This window comes from Panthera leo, chromosome F3 (assembly GCF_018350215.1).
Source record: "Panthera leo isolate Ple1 chromosome F3, P.leo_Ple1_pat1.1, whole genome shotgun sequence".
Classification (NCBI taxonomy): domain Eukaryota; kingdom Metazoa; phylum Chordata; class Mammalia; order Carnivora; family Felidae; genus Panthera; species Panthera leo.
Window position 1 is genome coordinate 7273102 of NC_056696.1, and position 12533 is coordinate 7285634.

General features: G+C 36.9%; 1 protein-coding gene across 17 annotated transcripts in view; it reads left to right on the forward strand.

The window, feature by feature from the left end:
- CEP170 (centrosomal protein 170) overlaps positions 1-12533 on the forward strand; it is a 128039-nt gene that overhangs the window by 20004 nt on the left and 95502 nt on the right. The window contains exon 1 of one of the 17 annotated variants that reach the window (XM_042926476.1): positions 874-1207. The exons of the other annotated variants lie outside the window; for them this stretch is intronic. The gene's annotated coding sequence lies outside the window, so the exon portion shown is untranslated. Of the gene's footprint in view, positions 1-873; positions 1208-12533 lie in introns of those variants that run through there. 17 annotated transcript variants of the gene reach the window in all.

Sequence of the window (12533 nt, forward strand, 5' to 3'; positions counted from 1 at the left end):
ATACACCATATGGTCTAATCCCTGAAACATTACTAGTAGCTTTAGGGGCCAGTCTTGTAGGCTTTTATATTTCTCATTAAGTTAAATTCTTGTATTATACTAGGTAGCAAATAGTAGTGCTAAAAGAAATAGTAGGCAAAAAGAAATAGAAAACTAAACAAATAAGCCTTCACTAGGTCTCCAATTTAATATATATTTTTTTTTTTAACGTTTTTAATTTATTTTTGGGACAGAGAGAGACAGACAGAGCATGAACGGGGGAGGGGCAGAGAGAGAGGGAGACACAGAATCAGAAGCAGGCTCCAGGCTCCGAGCCATCAGCCCAGAGCCCGACGCGGGGCTCGAACTCACGGACCGCGAGATCGTGACCTGGCTGAAGTCGGACGCTCAACCGACTGCGCCACCCAGGCGCCCCCACTAGGTCTCCAATTTAAAAACAGAGTAATCAAAGCAGAGAGAGGGCTTGAGTGGATTTTTTTCCAATTACATTTTTTTTTAATTGTGGTAAAACATACATAATGTAAAATATATCATTTTTTAGGTGCACCATTCAGTGACATTAATTGCACAATGTGTATTATGTATAAAATGTGTATTATGTATGTGCATTCACAATGTGTAACTGATACCACTATCTATTTCTAGAACATTTTCATCACCATACTAAACAAAAACTCTCTGCCTGTTAAACAGTAACTCTCTTTCTTCCCAGCCATTCTCCTTTCTGTCCGAATGAATTTGTCCATTTTAGGTACCTCATAGAAGTGGATCATACAATATTTGCCCTTTTGGGTCTGGCTTATTTCACGTAGCATAATGTGTTCAGAGTTCTTTCATGTTGTAACATGTGTTAGAATTTCATTTCTTTTTATGATGCAATAATCATTGAATGTACAGATCATATTTCGTTTACTCATTGTTGATGGACACTTAGGTTGTTTACACTTGTTACCTACTGTGAATAATGCTGCAGTGAACACTGGTGTGCAAGTATCTGTTACTCCATACTTTTTAGTTCTTTTGAGAACTAAACACCCAGGAGTGGAACTGCTGGATGTTCAGCTTTTTGAAAAACCACAGCAGCTACACCTTGTTACAGCCCCACCAGCAGTGCACAAGTGTTCAAGTTTCTCCATACCCTCGTCAACACTTGTTATTTTCATTTTTTATAATAATGGATCACACACATTCTAATGAGCGTGAAGTGGTATGTTATTGTGGTTTTGATCTGCATTTCTAATGTTAGTAGTCTGGATATTAATCCCTTATCAGATAAATAATTCGCATACATTTTCTTCCCTTCTTTTCACTGTTTTGATAGGGTCCTTTGATACACAAAAGCTTTGAATTGTTATAACGTTTATCTCTTTTTTTCTTTCGTTGCCTGTGATCTGGTGTCATCTTTAAGATACCATTACCAAATGCAAGGGTTGTGCAAATTTCCTCCCGTTTTTTTTTTTTTCTTGTTAGAATTTTGTATAGGTTTAGATCTGTGATCCATTTTGAGTTAATTTCACAGATGGTTAGGTAAGTAGCCAACCTCATTCTTTTGCATGTGAGTATCTAGTTTTCCCAGCACTGTTTGTTGCAAAGACTGCCTTCCCCAGTAAGTGGTATTCACACCCTTTTCAAAAATCAATAGTCCATCTATGTGACAGTTTATTTCTGGGCTCTCTGTTGTGTTTCATTGGTGTATATATCTGTCTTTATGACAGTGTTTTAATTACTGTAGCTTTGTAGGAAGTTCTGAAATCAGGAAATGGGAACATTTCAACTTTGCTTTTCTTCTTCAAGGTTGTTTTGGTTGGTCACAGTCCCTTGAAATTTCACATGAATTTTAGGATGGATTTCTCTATTTCTTCAAATAATGTTGGGATTTCCATAAGGATTGCATCAAAGCTGTACTTGGCATTGGGTGGTCTTGTCATCTTAACAATGTTACATCTTCAAGTTCTTGAAGACAGTGTTTCTCCATTTATTTAGGTCTTCAAAAGTTTCTTCCATCAGTATTTTACATTTTTCAGTGTACAAGTCCTGAGCCATCTTGGTTATTTTTAATCCAAAGTATTTTGTTATTATTGATGCTGTTATAAATGGACTTTTTAAAAAATTTCCTTTTCATATTGTTCATTGGTAGTAAGTAGAAGTGCATTTGACTGGGTTTAGATCCTGCAACTTTTCTGATTCATTTCTTGCTGTAAACGGTTGTTGGACCTTTTTTTGGAGGGGGGTAATAATCTTAAGTTTTTTACGTATAAAATCATGTCATCTTTGGATAAAGATGATTTCACTTCTTCCATTCCAATTTTGATGCCTTTAATTTCTCTTCATACCTAATTACTATGGCTAGGATTTCCAGTACCATATTAAATAGAAATGATGAAAGCACTCATTCTTGTCTTGTTTCCAAATTTTTTTTTTTTTTTTTTTTTTTTTTTTTTTTTTTTTTTTTGAGAGAGACAGAGGCAGAGCACGAGAAGGGGAGGGGCAGAGAGAGAGGGAGACACAGAATCCGAAGCAGGCTCCAGGCTCCGAGCTGTCAGCACAGAGCCTGACGCAGGGCTTGAACTCATCAGCTGTGAGATAATGACCTGAGCTGAAGTCAGATGTTCAACTGACTGAGCCACCCAGGTGCCCCTTGTTTCCAGTTTTAGGGGTGCAGGTTTCAGTCGTTCATTATTGAGTCTGATGTTAGCCCTGGGATTTTCATATTTGGCCTTTATCATGAGCCAGTTTTCCCTAGTTTGAGTGTTTGTTGTTTTTTTTTTAATCAGAAAATTTTGAATTTTGTCAAATGCTTCTTTGTGCATCAATTGAGATGATCATGTGAGGTTTTTTTCCCTATCCTACTAATGTGGTCTATCACATTGATGCGTTTTCCTATGTTGAGCCATCCTTTTAATTCAGGAACAACTTCCACATTGCTGTGGTGTGTAGTCCTTTTAACATGCTACTGAATTGAGTTTGGTAGTATTTTGTTAAAGAGTATTGTATCAATATAAGATAGTGGTCTGTAATTCTCTTGTAATTTTTATATTTATCTTTGGTATCAGGTAATGCTGATTTCATAGAATGAATTAGGACATCTTCCCTCCTTTTCAGTGTTTTGGAAGAGTTTGAAAAGGATTGGTGTTAATTCCATTTTAAATGTTAGGTAGAATTCACCAGTGAAGACATCTGGTCCTTGACTGTTTTTTGTTGGAATGTTTTAATTACTGATTCATTCTCCTTACAATAAATCTATTCCATTTTTCTGTGTCTTCATGACTCAATCTGGTTTGGTGGTATGTTTCCAAGAATTTGTCCATTTTGTTTAGGTTATCCAGGTTTTTTTTAGCTTACAGTGCTTTATAATATTCTCTTACAGCCCTTTTTGTTTCTCTAAAATCAGTAATGTCACCATTTTTACTTCTCATTTTAGTGATTTGAGTCTTCTCTCTAGCCAGACTTTTCATTTGTTGCTCTTTCAAAGAAACAGCTTTTGTTCTTACTGACTTTTCTGTTGTTCTTTATACTATTATTTATCTTGATTTTTTATTATTTTCTTCCTTCAGCTAGCTTGTGTTTAGTTTGCTCTTTTCTCATTCCTTAAGGTATTAAGAATAACAGGTTATTGGGGCGCCTGGGTGGCTCAGTCGGTTAAGCGGCCAACTTCGGCTCAGGTCATGATCTTGCGGTCCGTGAGTTCGAGCCCCGCGTCGGGCTCTGTGCTGACAGCTCGGAGCCTGGAGCCTGTTTCAGATTCTGTGTCTCCCTCTCTCTGACCCTCCCCCATTCATGCTCTGTCTCTCTCTGTCTCAAAAATAAATAAACATTAAAAAAAAAATTAAAAAAAAAAAAGAATAACAGGTTATTAACAGTTTAACAGGTTATTAGTTGGAGATATTTCTTTTTTAATGTATGCATTCACAGCTGCAAATTTCCCTCTTAGCACTGCTTTTGCTCTGTCTAGTAAGTTTTAGTATGTTGTGTTGTCTTTTTTTTTTTTAATTTTCTTATGTTTATTATTTTTGAAGAGGAAAGAGACAGAGTGTGAGGTGGGGAGGGCCAGAGAGAGAGGGACACACAGAATGTGAAGTAGGCTCCAGGCTCTGAGCTGTCATCACTGAGCCTGATGCAGGCCTCAGGGCTCGAACTCATGAACCACGAGATCATGACCTGAGCCGAAGTCAGACGCTTAACTGACCGAGCCACCCAGGAACTCCTGTTGTGTTCTTGTCTTTACTTGTCTCAGTGTGTTTTTCCATTCTCTCATGATTACTCCTTTTACCAGTTGTTTAAGAGTGTGTTGTTTAATTTCTACCTATTGAGAATATTCCTGTTTTCCTTCTGTTACTGATTTTAATTTCCTTCCATTGTGATTGGAAAAGTTGTTTTGCAAGATTTCATTCTTTTAAAATATGCTTAAGTTTTGCTTTAGGCCTAACATAATGGGCTCTCCTGGAGAGTGTGCTTTGTGCGCTTGAAAGGGATGTGATTCTGCTGTGATTGAATTGAGCATTGCATGTATGTCTGTTAGGTCAAATTGGTTGATGGTCTTGTCAAGTCTTCTATTTATTGAGCTTCTATCTACTTGTTTTTGTTTTATTGATGAAAGTGGGGTATTGAAGTTTCTGACTATTATTGTTCAGCTGTCTATTTTTTTTCTTTTAATTCTGTTTATTTTTGCTTCATATCTTTTGGAGGTCTGTTGTTAAGTGCATATATGTTTACATTTATATGTCTTGCTTTATTTAAGTTCTTGTAATTATGTAATGTCCTCCTTTGTCTCTTGTAATCTTTTTTGTTTTAAAGTGTATTTTTTTTCTGATGCTAATATAGCCACTTACACGTTTGGGAGGGGATTACGAATTGCATGGAATATCTTTTTTCATCCATTTAAACTTTTTGTGTCCTCGTATGTACAGAACCTTTCGTGGACATTATATAGACAGATCCTGTTATTTAGCTGATCTGTCTTTTTCTTCCTTTTAATAGGAGAATTTAATACATTTACTTTTTTTTTTTTTTTTTTTTTTTTTTTAAGTAGACTTCATGACCAGCATGGAGCCCAGTGTGGGGCTTGAACTCATGACCCTGAGATAAACACCTGAGCTGAAATAAAGAGTTGGACACTCAACCAACTGAGCCACCCACACACCCCAGAACATTTACATTTTATGTGATTTCTGAAGGATTTACCTCGTCACTTACCTGATTATTTTTTATATTCTCTATGTTTTGTATTCTCTATTTTTCTCAATTTCACCACCCTGCCTGCTTTTTGTATTTAGTTGATTTTTTGCTAACATGCCATTTTGATTCCCTTCTTTCCTTTCCTATATGTTTATTTACTTATTTTCTTAGTGGTTACCTTGAGGATTACAAACAGTACCTTAAATTTGTAATAACCTAATCTCAATGATACCACCTTAATCTCAAGAGTATACCACACTTTGCTTCTATACATCTCCATCTCTCCCCTTTTATTTTATAATTGTAACAGATTAAATTTTTATATATTCTATTCCTATTGACATAGCTTTATAATTATTGTTTTATGTATCTGTTAAATCATATTGGAAAAAGAGAAAAGTTACAAATCATATCAAAAGTATGGTCATCCTGGATTTATACTTATTTGTGTAGTTATTTTACCTGTGTTACGGCTGATTTTTCTTAGGGTTGCTAGTTACTGTCTAATGTCTTTTTGTTTTAGCCTGTAAGTCTCTCTTTTGCATTTTTTGTAGGCCAGTCTACTAGTAATGAACTCCATCAGCTTTTTTTTTTAACTGGAAATATCTTAATTGTGATTTCATTCTTAAAAGATAGTTTTACCAGATACAGAATTCTTTGTTGACGGTCTTTTCCCTCCAGACTTTACAAATAACGCCATCCCACTGCTTTCTCGCCTCCACGGCTTATGAGAAATCAGCTCTTAATCTTATTAGGGATTCATTGTACATGACAAGTGTCTTTTTTTTTGATGTTTTCAAAATTGTCTTTTTCTTTCAGTTTTGACAGTTTGAGTATAACTGAGTGTGGACCTGTGTGAGTTTATCCTGCTTGGAGTTTGTTGAGCTTCTTGGATGTGTAGATCTATATATCTTTCCTCGAGCTTAGGAAGTTTTTTGCCCCTATTTCTTCCCCTTTTTTGGGACTCCTTTTCTGGGACTCCTGTAATGTATATGTTGGTATATTTGATGATACCCTACAGATCCTTCAGGCTCTGTTTATGTTATTACTTCATTTTTTCCTTCCTAATTCTCACAAATTGTCTTATCTTCAGATTTGCTGATCATATTTCTTCTTTCTGCTCAAATCTGTCAAACTTCTCTAGTGATTTTTTTCATTTTCTGTCATTTGTCTGTTATGCTCTTGGTTTTCTCATAGGTCATTTTAAGATTTCCCTTAGTTCTTTGTTTTATACATTTGAGACTGTTGATTTAATATCTTTGACTAATAATTAGAACATCCGGGCTTCTCAGGGGCGGTTTCTGTCCATTTTTAACCCCCGGCAAGTGAGCTTTCCTGTTGCTGCTCTATATGTATAATTTGAAAACTGAACTGGACAGTTGAAGTATTATATTGTGGTAAATGTGGCAATTTAATTATCACACTCCTTTGAGATTGCTGAATCTTTCTTGTTGAGGGCTGAAGCCAACTGTTACTTTTCCAAACTTTTGTGTATTCCTTGTTGTGTGTGGTCACTAAAGTTATGTTCTGTCATCTCTGTGGTCATCCAGTGACCTGATAAGGATTTCCTGAAATACCTGGCTCCCAAAAGGGGAAAGAAAACGAAGCAACATGCACACACTGGCTATTTCCTTGAAAGATGCTTCAGCTCATAAGAGTTGAAGCAGCAGTGATGGTCAGCACAAAGGCTAAGTGATAAAAAGCAGCAATCAGCAGCCAGAGTGCACAATCCAGTGTTTGGATGACAAAGTCTTTATTATGTATCCTGGTTCCGGTGAGCCACACCAGAAATGCAAGAGGCTGTCCACAGGTGACTTCTTGCAGCTTTTGGAATGGGAAATGGGATGGCACCTGCTACCATGCGAAATACTGAAGTTTAGCAGCGTCTTCAAGCTAGACATCAGAGCCCCAAAAGAGTTACTTCAGATGGTTCTTAGGAGTTCAATAGTTGTTTAGGTGGAGGAATGGATTCGTGGAGCTTCCTATTCCTCCATTTTTTGTGGTATTCCTAAGTAGCTTTTATAGAATTTCTTACCAAGGTAGAAGTGCTATGCTTAACCAAGGAGACGAATACATAGAAACTGCAGATTGAACAGTGAAACCACCTAAACCATTTCGTTTAGTTCCTACAAGATCAGCAGGGTGTTTACTGTTTACATTGTGTTTATTGGGGAATATTGCAGGATTCTTCTATTGGAATCTGAACTGTTCCAGAGAGGAAAATAGTAAACTAATGATGTTGGCTCCCCACCCCCCTCCAAAAAGTGAGATTGCATTTTCTTCCATTGTACGATTTTCCAGTTGTTGGGGTCTTTGTTACAATAAGCTAAGAGCTTTACCTATAATTTTTAGTTCTGTAATATATAGCAGCCTTATGTCTCATTATACAAATAAATATTATCAAGAAAAGAGTAAATTGGGAATAAAGAGACAACTAAAACAAAAACCTCATTGGTATATTAATTCAAAAACTATTCAAGTGAGTGCATTAGACTGTGAATGTACTTACTAAAAGATACTGTATTTTAGTGAATTATACTCAGTGTGCATTATACTCATTGGTGAAACAAGTCAGCCCACATTTCTCAGTGGCTTCAAACAACAATCATTTTTATTTTTTGCTCACGTACTGTTGTTCAGCTGGAGATTGGATGATATATGAGCGCCTGACTTCAAGTTGTACATGAGGCCCATGTCTGTTCCACATGTTTCTCATTCATTTTGAACCAATAGGCCAGCCAGGGCATGTTGGTTTTTTAGTGATTGCAGAGATTCAGGAGGGCAAGCCAACTGACCAAGCACATTTGAGCCTCTACTTGCCTCAGATCTACTAACCATCCTATTGGCCCAAACAAGTCATGAGTCAGAACCCAGAATTATGCTGTGGGAAATTATACCCACCTCTCATTGGAAGAGTTGCAGTCACAGGACAAAGGTTATAGTTTGTGGTAGAATTTGTGTAAGAGGGCCTGGGGCTCCAGTCTTCAAAACAGTCAGTGATTGGGGCGCCTGGATGGTTCATTCAGTTCAGTTAAGCATCCAACTTTGGCTCAGGTCATGATCTCCTACCTTATGAGCTCAAGACCCATGTCAGGCTCTGCTGACAGCTCGGATCCTGGAGCCTGCTTCGGAATCTGTGTCTCCCACTCTCTCTGCCCTTCCCCTGCTGTGCTCTGTCCTCCTCTCTCTCACACAAAAATAAACAAACATAAAAACTTTTTTTAAAAAAGTCAGCAATCCTGTATACTATTCAGACTTTTGATCCCAATGAAAACTATTCATGCTTTGAGAAAGTGTTGTAAGAATTTTAATCATTGATCTATTAAATTTACTTATCTAAAATTGAAATATGTATGAAATAAAGACTATAGCATTTTTAATTTTATGGGTAAGCCATAAGCCACATTATGTTGTCCTAATTTTTATTCTAAAATATTCCTTTAAGGGAATACTTTTAGGATGTTGACATAGAATATACTCCATAAATGTGGATTGGTTGGTTGATATTGTTCCAGTCATAAGTTATGACTTTAGGGTATTATTTGGCAGAAAAGATTAAGAGGAGAGGGAGAAAAGGAAATGAACATTACTTGAGTGCCTCTCATATGCCAAGTGTTATCAGATACTATTTCTGTGTCTCATTTTCTCTTTAGATATTGTCACTTTGGTTTTTTTCCTTTGTCTGAAGTTCAGAAACATTTGTTGTTACTTTTTTTTTTTTTGTCATTTTGGGTTTTTTTTTTTGTTTTTTTTTTTTTGAGTCACCTAGAAAACATGAGGGACTAGGGTTTTAACTCAAAAAGTCTACTCCATCAATGAAACAGAGTAGAGAACCCAGAAATGGACCCACAAACGTATGGCCAACTAATCTTTGACAAAGCAGGAAAGAATATCCAATGGAATAAAGACAGTCTCTTCAGCAAGTGGTGCTGGGAAAATTGGACAGCGACATGCAGAAGAATGAACCTGGACCACTTTCTTACACCATACACAAAAAAAAACTCAAAATGGATGAAAGACCTCAATGTAAGACAGGAAGCCATCAAAATCCTCAAGGAGAAAGCAGACAAAAACCTCTTTGATCTTGCCTGCAGCAACTTCTTACTCAACACGTCTCCAGAGGCAAGGGAAACAAAAGCAAAAATGAACTACTGGGACCTCATCAAAATAAAAAGCTTCTGCACAGCGAAGGAAACAATCAGCAAAACTAAAAGGCAACCAATGGAATTGGAGAAGATATTTGCAAATGACGTATCAGATAAAGGGTTAGTATCCAAAATCTATAAAGAACTTATCAAACTCAACACCCAAAAAACAAATAATCCAGTGAAGAAATGGGAGAAAGACATGAATAGACACTTGTCCAAGGAGGATATTGAGGTGGCCAACCAACACATGAAATAATGCTCCACAGCACTCATCATCAGGGAAATACAAATCAAAACAACAATGAGATACCACCTTACACCTGTCAGAATAGCTAACATTAACAATTCAGACAACGACAGAGGTTGGCGAGGATGCGGAGAAAGAGGAGCTCTTTTGCATTGTTGGTGGCAATGCAAGCTGGTGCAGCCACTCTGGAAAACAGTATGGAGGTTCCTCAAAAAACTAAAAAATACAACTACCCTAAGACCCAGCAATTGCACTACTAGGTATTTATCCAAGGGATACAGGTGTGCTGTTTCGAAGGGACACATGCACCCACATGTTTATAGCAGCACTATCAACAATAGCCAATGTATGGAAAGAGCCCAGATGTCCATCAATGGATGAATGGATAAAGAAAATGTGGTGTATATATATATACAATGGAGTATTACTCGGCAATCAAAAAGAATGAAATCTTGCCATTTGCAACTACGTGGATGGAACTGGAGGGTATTCTGCTAAGTGAAATTAGAGAAAGACAAAAATCATATGACTTCACATATGAGGACTTTAAGAGACAAAAACAGATGAACGTAAGGAAAGGGAAACAAAAATAATATAAAAACAGGGAGGGGGACAAAACAGAAGAGACATAAATATGGAGAACAACTGAGGGCTGCTGGAGGGGTTGTGGGAGAGAGAATGGGCTAAATGGGTAAAGGGCATTAAGGAATCTACTCCTGAAATCATTGTTTCGCTATATGCTAACTAATTTGGATGCAAATTAAAAAAAAAAAAAAGTCTACTCCAAAACACATGTTTTTTTGGCTCATCCAGAAACTCTACAGAGAAATGTAACTGCTGTCACATCTGGTCAAGACCTTGAACATATCAAACCCAAAGTCTTCTTTCCCCCCTCCCTTTTGAGGAATCTGAGCTGAAACCTATTTCTTGGTCATTGAGGAAGCTCTCAACCAGGTTTCAGTTTTATCCATGTGTTAAGTGTCAGTATTACTCTGTGAGTAGTAAAAGATCATTGGAATTGAAGGACCACTGAGAAAGCTGTGTTATTGAAGGAGAGAGCCCTGTGTAAAAATTGAAAGGCCCAGTAGCTCTTTGTAATATCTCATTCCCACCCATTGTTGAGAAGCTAGAAGACTCAAGGCCATTGCGCCACTGCCAATGGATAAATATCCCTCATCTTGAGGATTATGTTTATTTTTGTTTTTCAGAAAGTATGTATTCTTTTAGGTACCTTTCAAGTGTCATTGAAAGTCAAAACAAAATATATTAAAAGCCATTATTTTTATATTATTTTATGTAGTTATGTACAGTTGATCCTTGGACAACGCACAGACTAGGAGTGCCAACCCCTGCACAGCCAAGTCCATGTATAACTTTTTTTTTTTTTTTTTAGAGCTTCTTTATTTATTTTGAGAGAGAGAGTGGGGGAGGGGCAGAGAGAGAGGGATAGAGAAAGAATCCCCAGAGGGCTCCACGCTGTTAGCACAGAGCCCTACCTGAGGCTGCAACTCACAAACCTTGAGATCATAACCTGAGCTGAAATCAAGAGTTGGATGCTTAGCTGACTGAGCCATCCAGGCACCCCAGAAGTCCATTTACAACTTTTAACTCCCTCCAAATGTAGCTATTAATAGCCTATTGTTGACCAGAAGCCTTATCAATAAGATAAATTATTAATATATATATTTTCAGGTCACAGGTATCATATATTGTATTCTTACAATCAAGCTAGAGGGGTGCCTGGCTGGTTCAGTTGGTAGAACATGTGACTGTTGATCTCAGAGTTGTGAGATTGAGTCTCATGTTGGGTGTACAGATTACTTAAAAAAAAAAGCTAGATAAAATAATATTAAGAAAATCATAAGGAAGAGAAAATATGCTTACAGTACTGTATTTATCAAAAAATTCACATATGAGTGGATCCATTCAGTTCAATCTCATGGTTTTCAAGGGTCAACTGTAATTATTGTTGTATGTTTGTATTGTAGGATTATGTATTATGTATTTGTATATGATGTAATTGTGTTTGATATTATCTAAATACCTAAAACAGTGTTTTTGTAGCATATGAATAATGCTTATGTAAAACTTTGATTTTGAAAGTGTTATATTGTTCCCGTTGCCCATGTTTGGCTCTGGTGTGTGTGCCACTTATATGCTGTATTTAGATTGGAGGGGTTTTCTTGGGTAAATTTTTTTTGATTCTCTGTTGACTTGGCCAGGAAGTACATATGCAGTGCTAAATGCCTGTTTGTCAGAGAGTGGACGGATGAAAAACCAACCACATCTCCAACATGGAGTTAAGTGGATGGAAGATTAAAAATCCACATAAATTGACCATATCAAGGGATAAGCTGAAAGTGGAGTAAGACTTGATTGTTTCAGCTTTACAGAAGGTTCTTTGCCTGTTTTGGTGAAACCCATTGTTTCGTGTATATGTTGATAAATTTATAATATATGGGATGTTTACCTTCACATGAAGTTTTACATTTTATAGGATTTTGTTTTAATGTATAGATATATTTCTTATTGCAGAATGTTTCATTTCACTGTAGTTTGCTTCTAATTAAATTGTAACAATATGCCATTTCATGGAAAAAATATTTGCAAGTAGTAGTTTCATAAGAAAAAACTGTTGAGGGGCACCTGGGTGGCTCAGTCGGTTAAGCGTCCGACTTCGGCTCAGGTCACGATCTCGCGGTCCGTGAGTTCGAGCCCCGAGTCGGGCTCTGGGCTGATGGCTCGGAGCCTGGAGCCTGCTTCCAGTTCTGTGTCTCCCTCTCTCTCTGCCCCTCCCCCGTTCATGCTCTGTCTCTCTCTGTTTCAAAAATAAATAAACGTTAAAAAAAAAAATTTTTTTTAAAAAAGAAAAAACTGTTGAGTAGATACTATTATTATCACCGTTTTACAGAAGAGGAAACTAAGGGACATGAGATAAATAACTTGCCCAAGGTCAAGTGTTG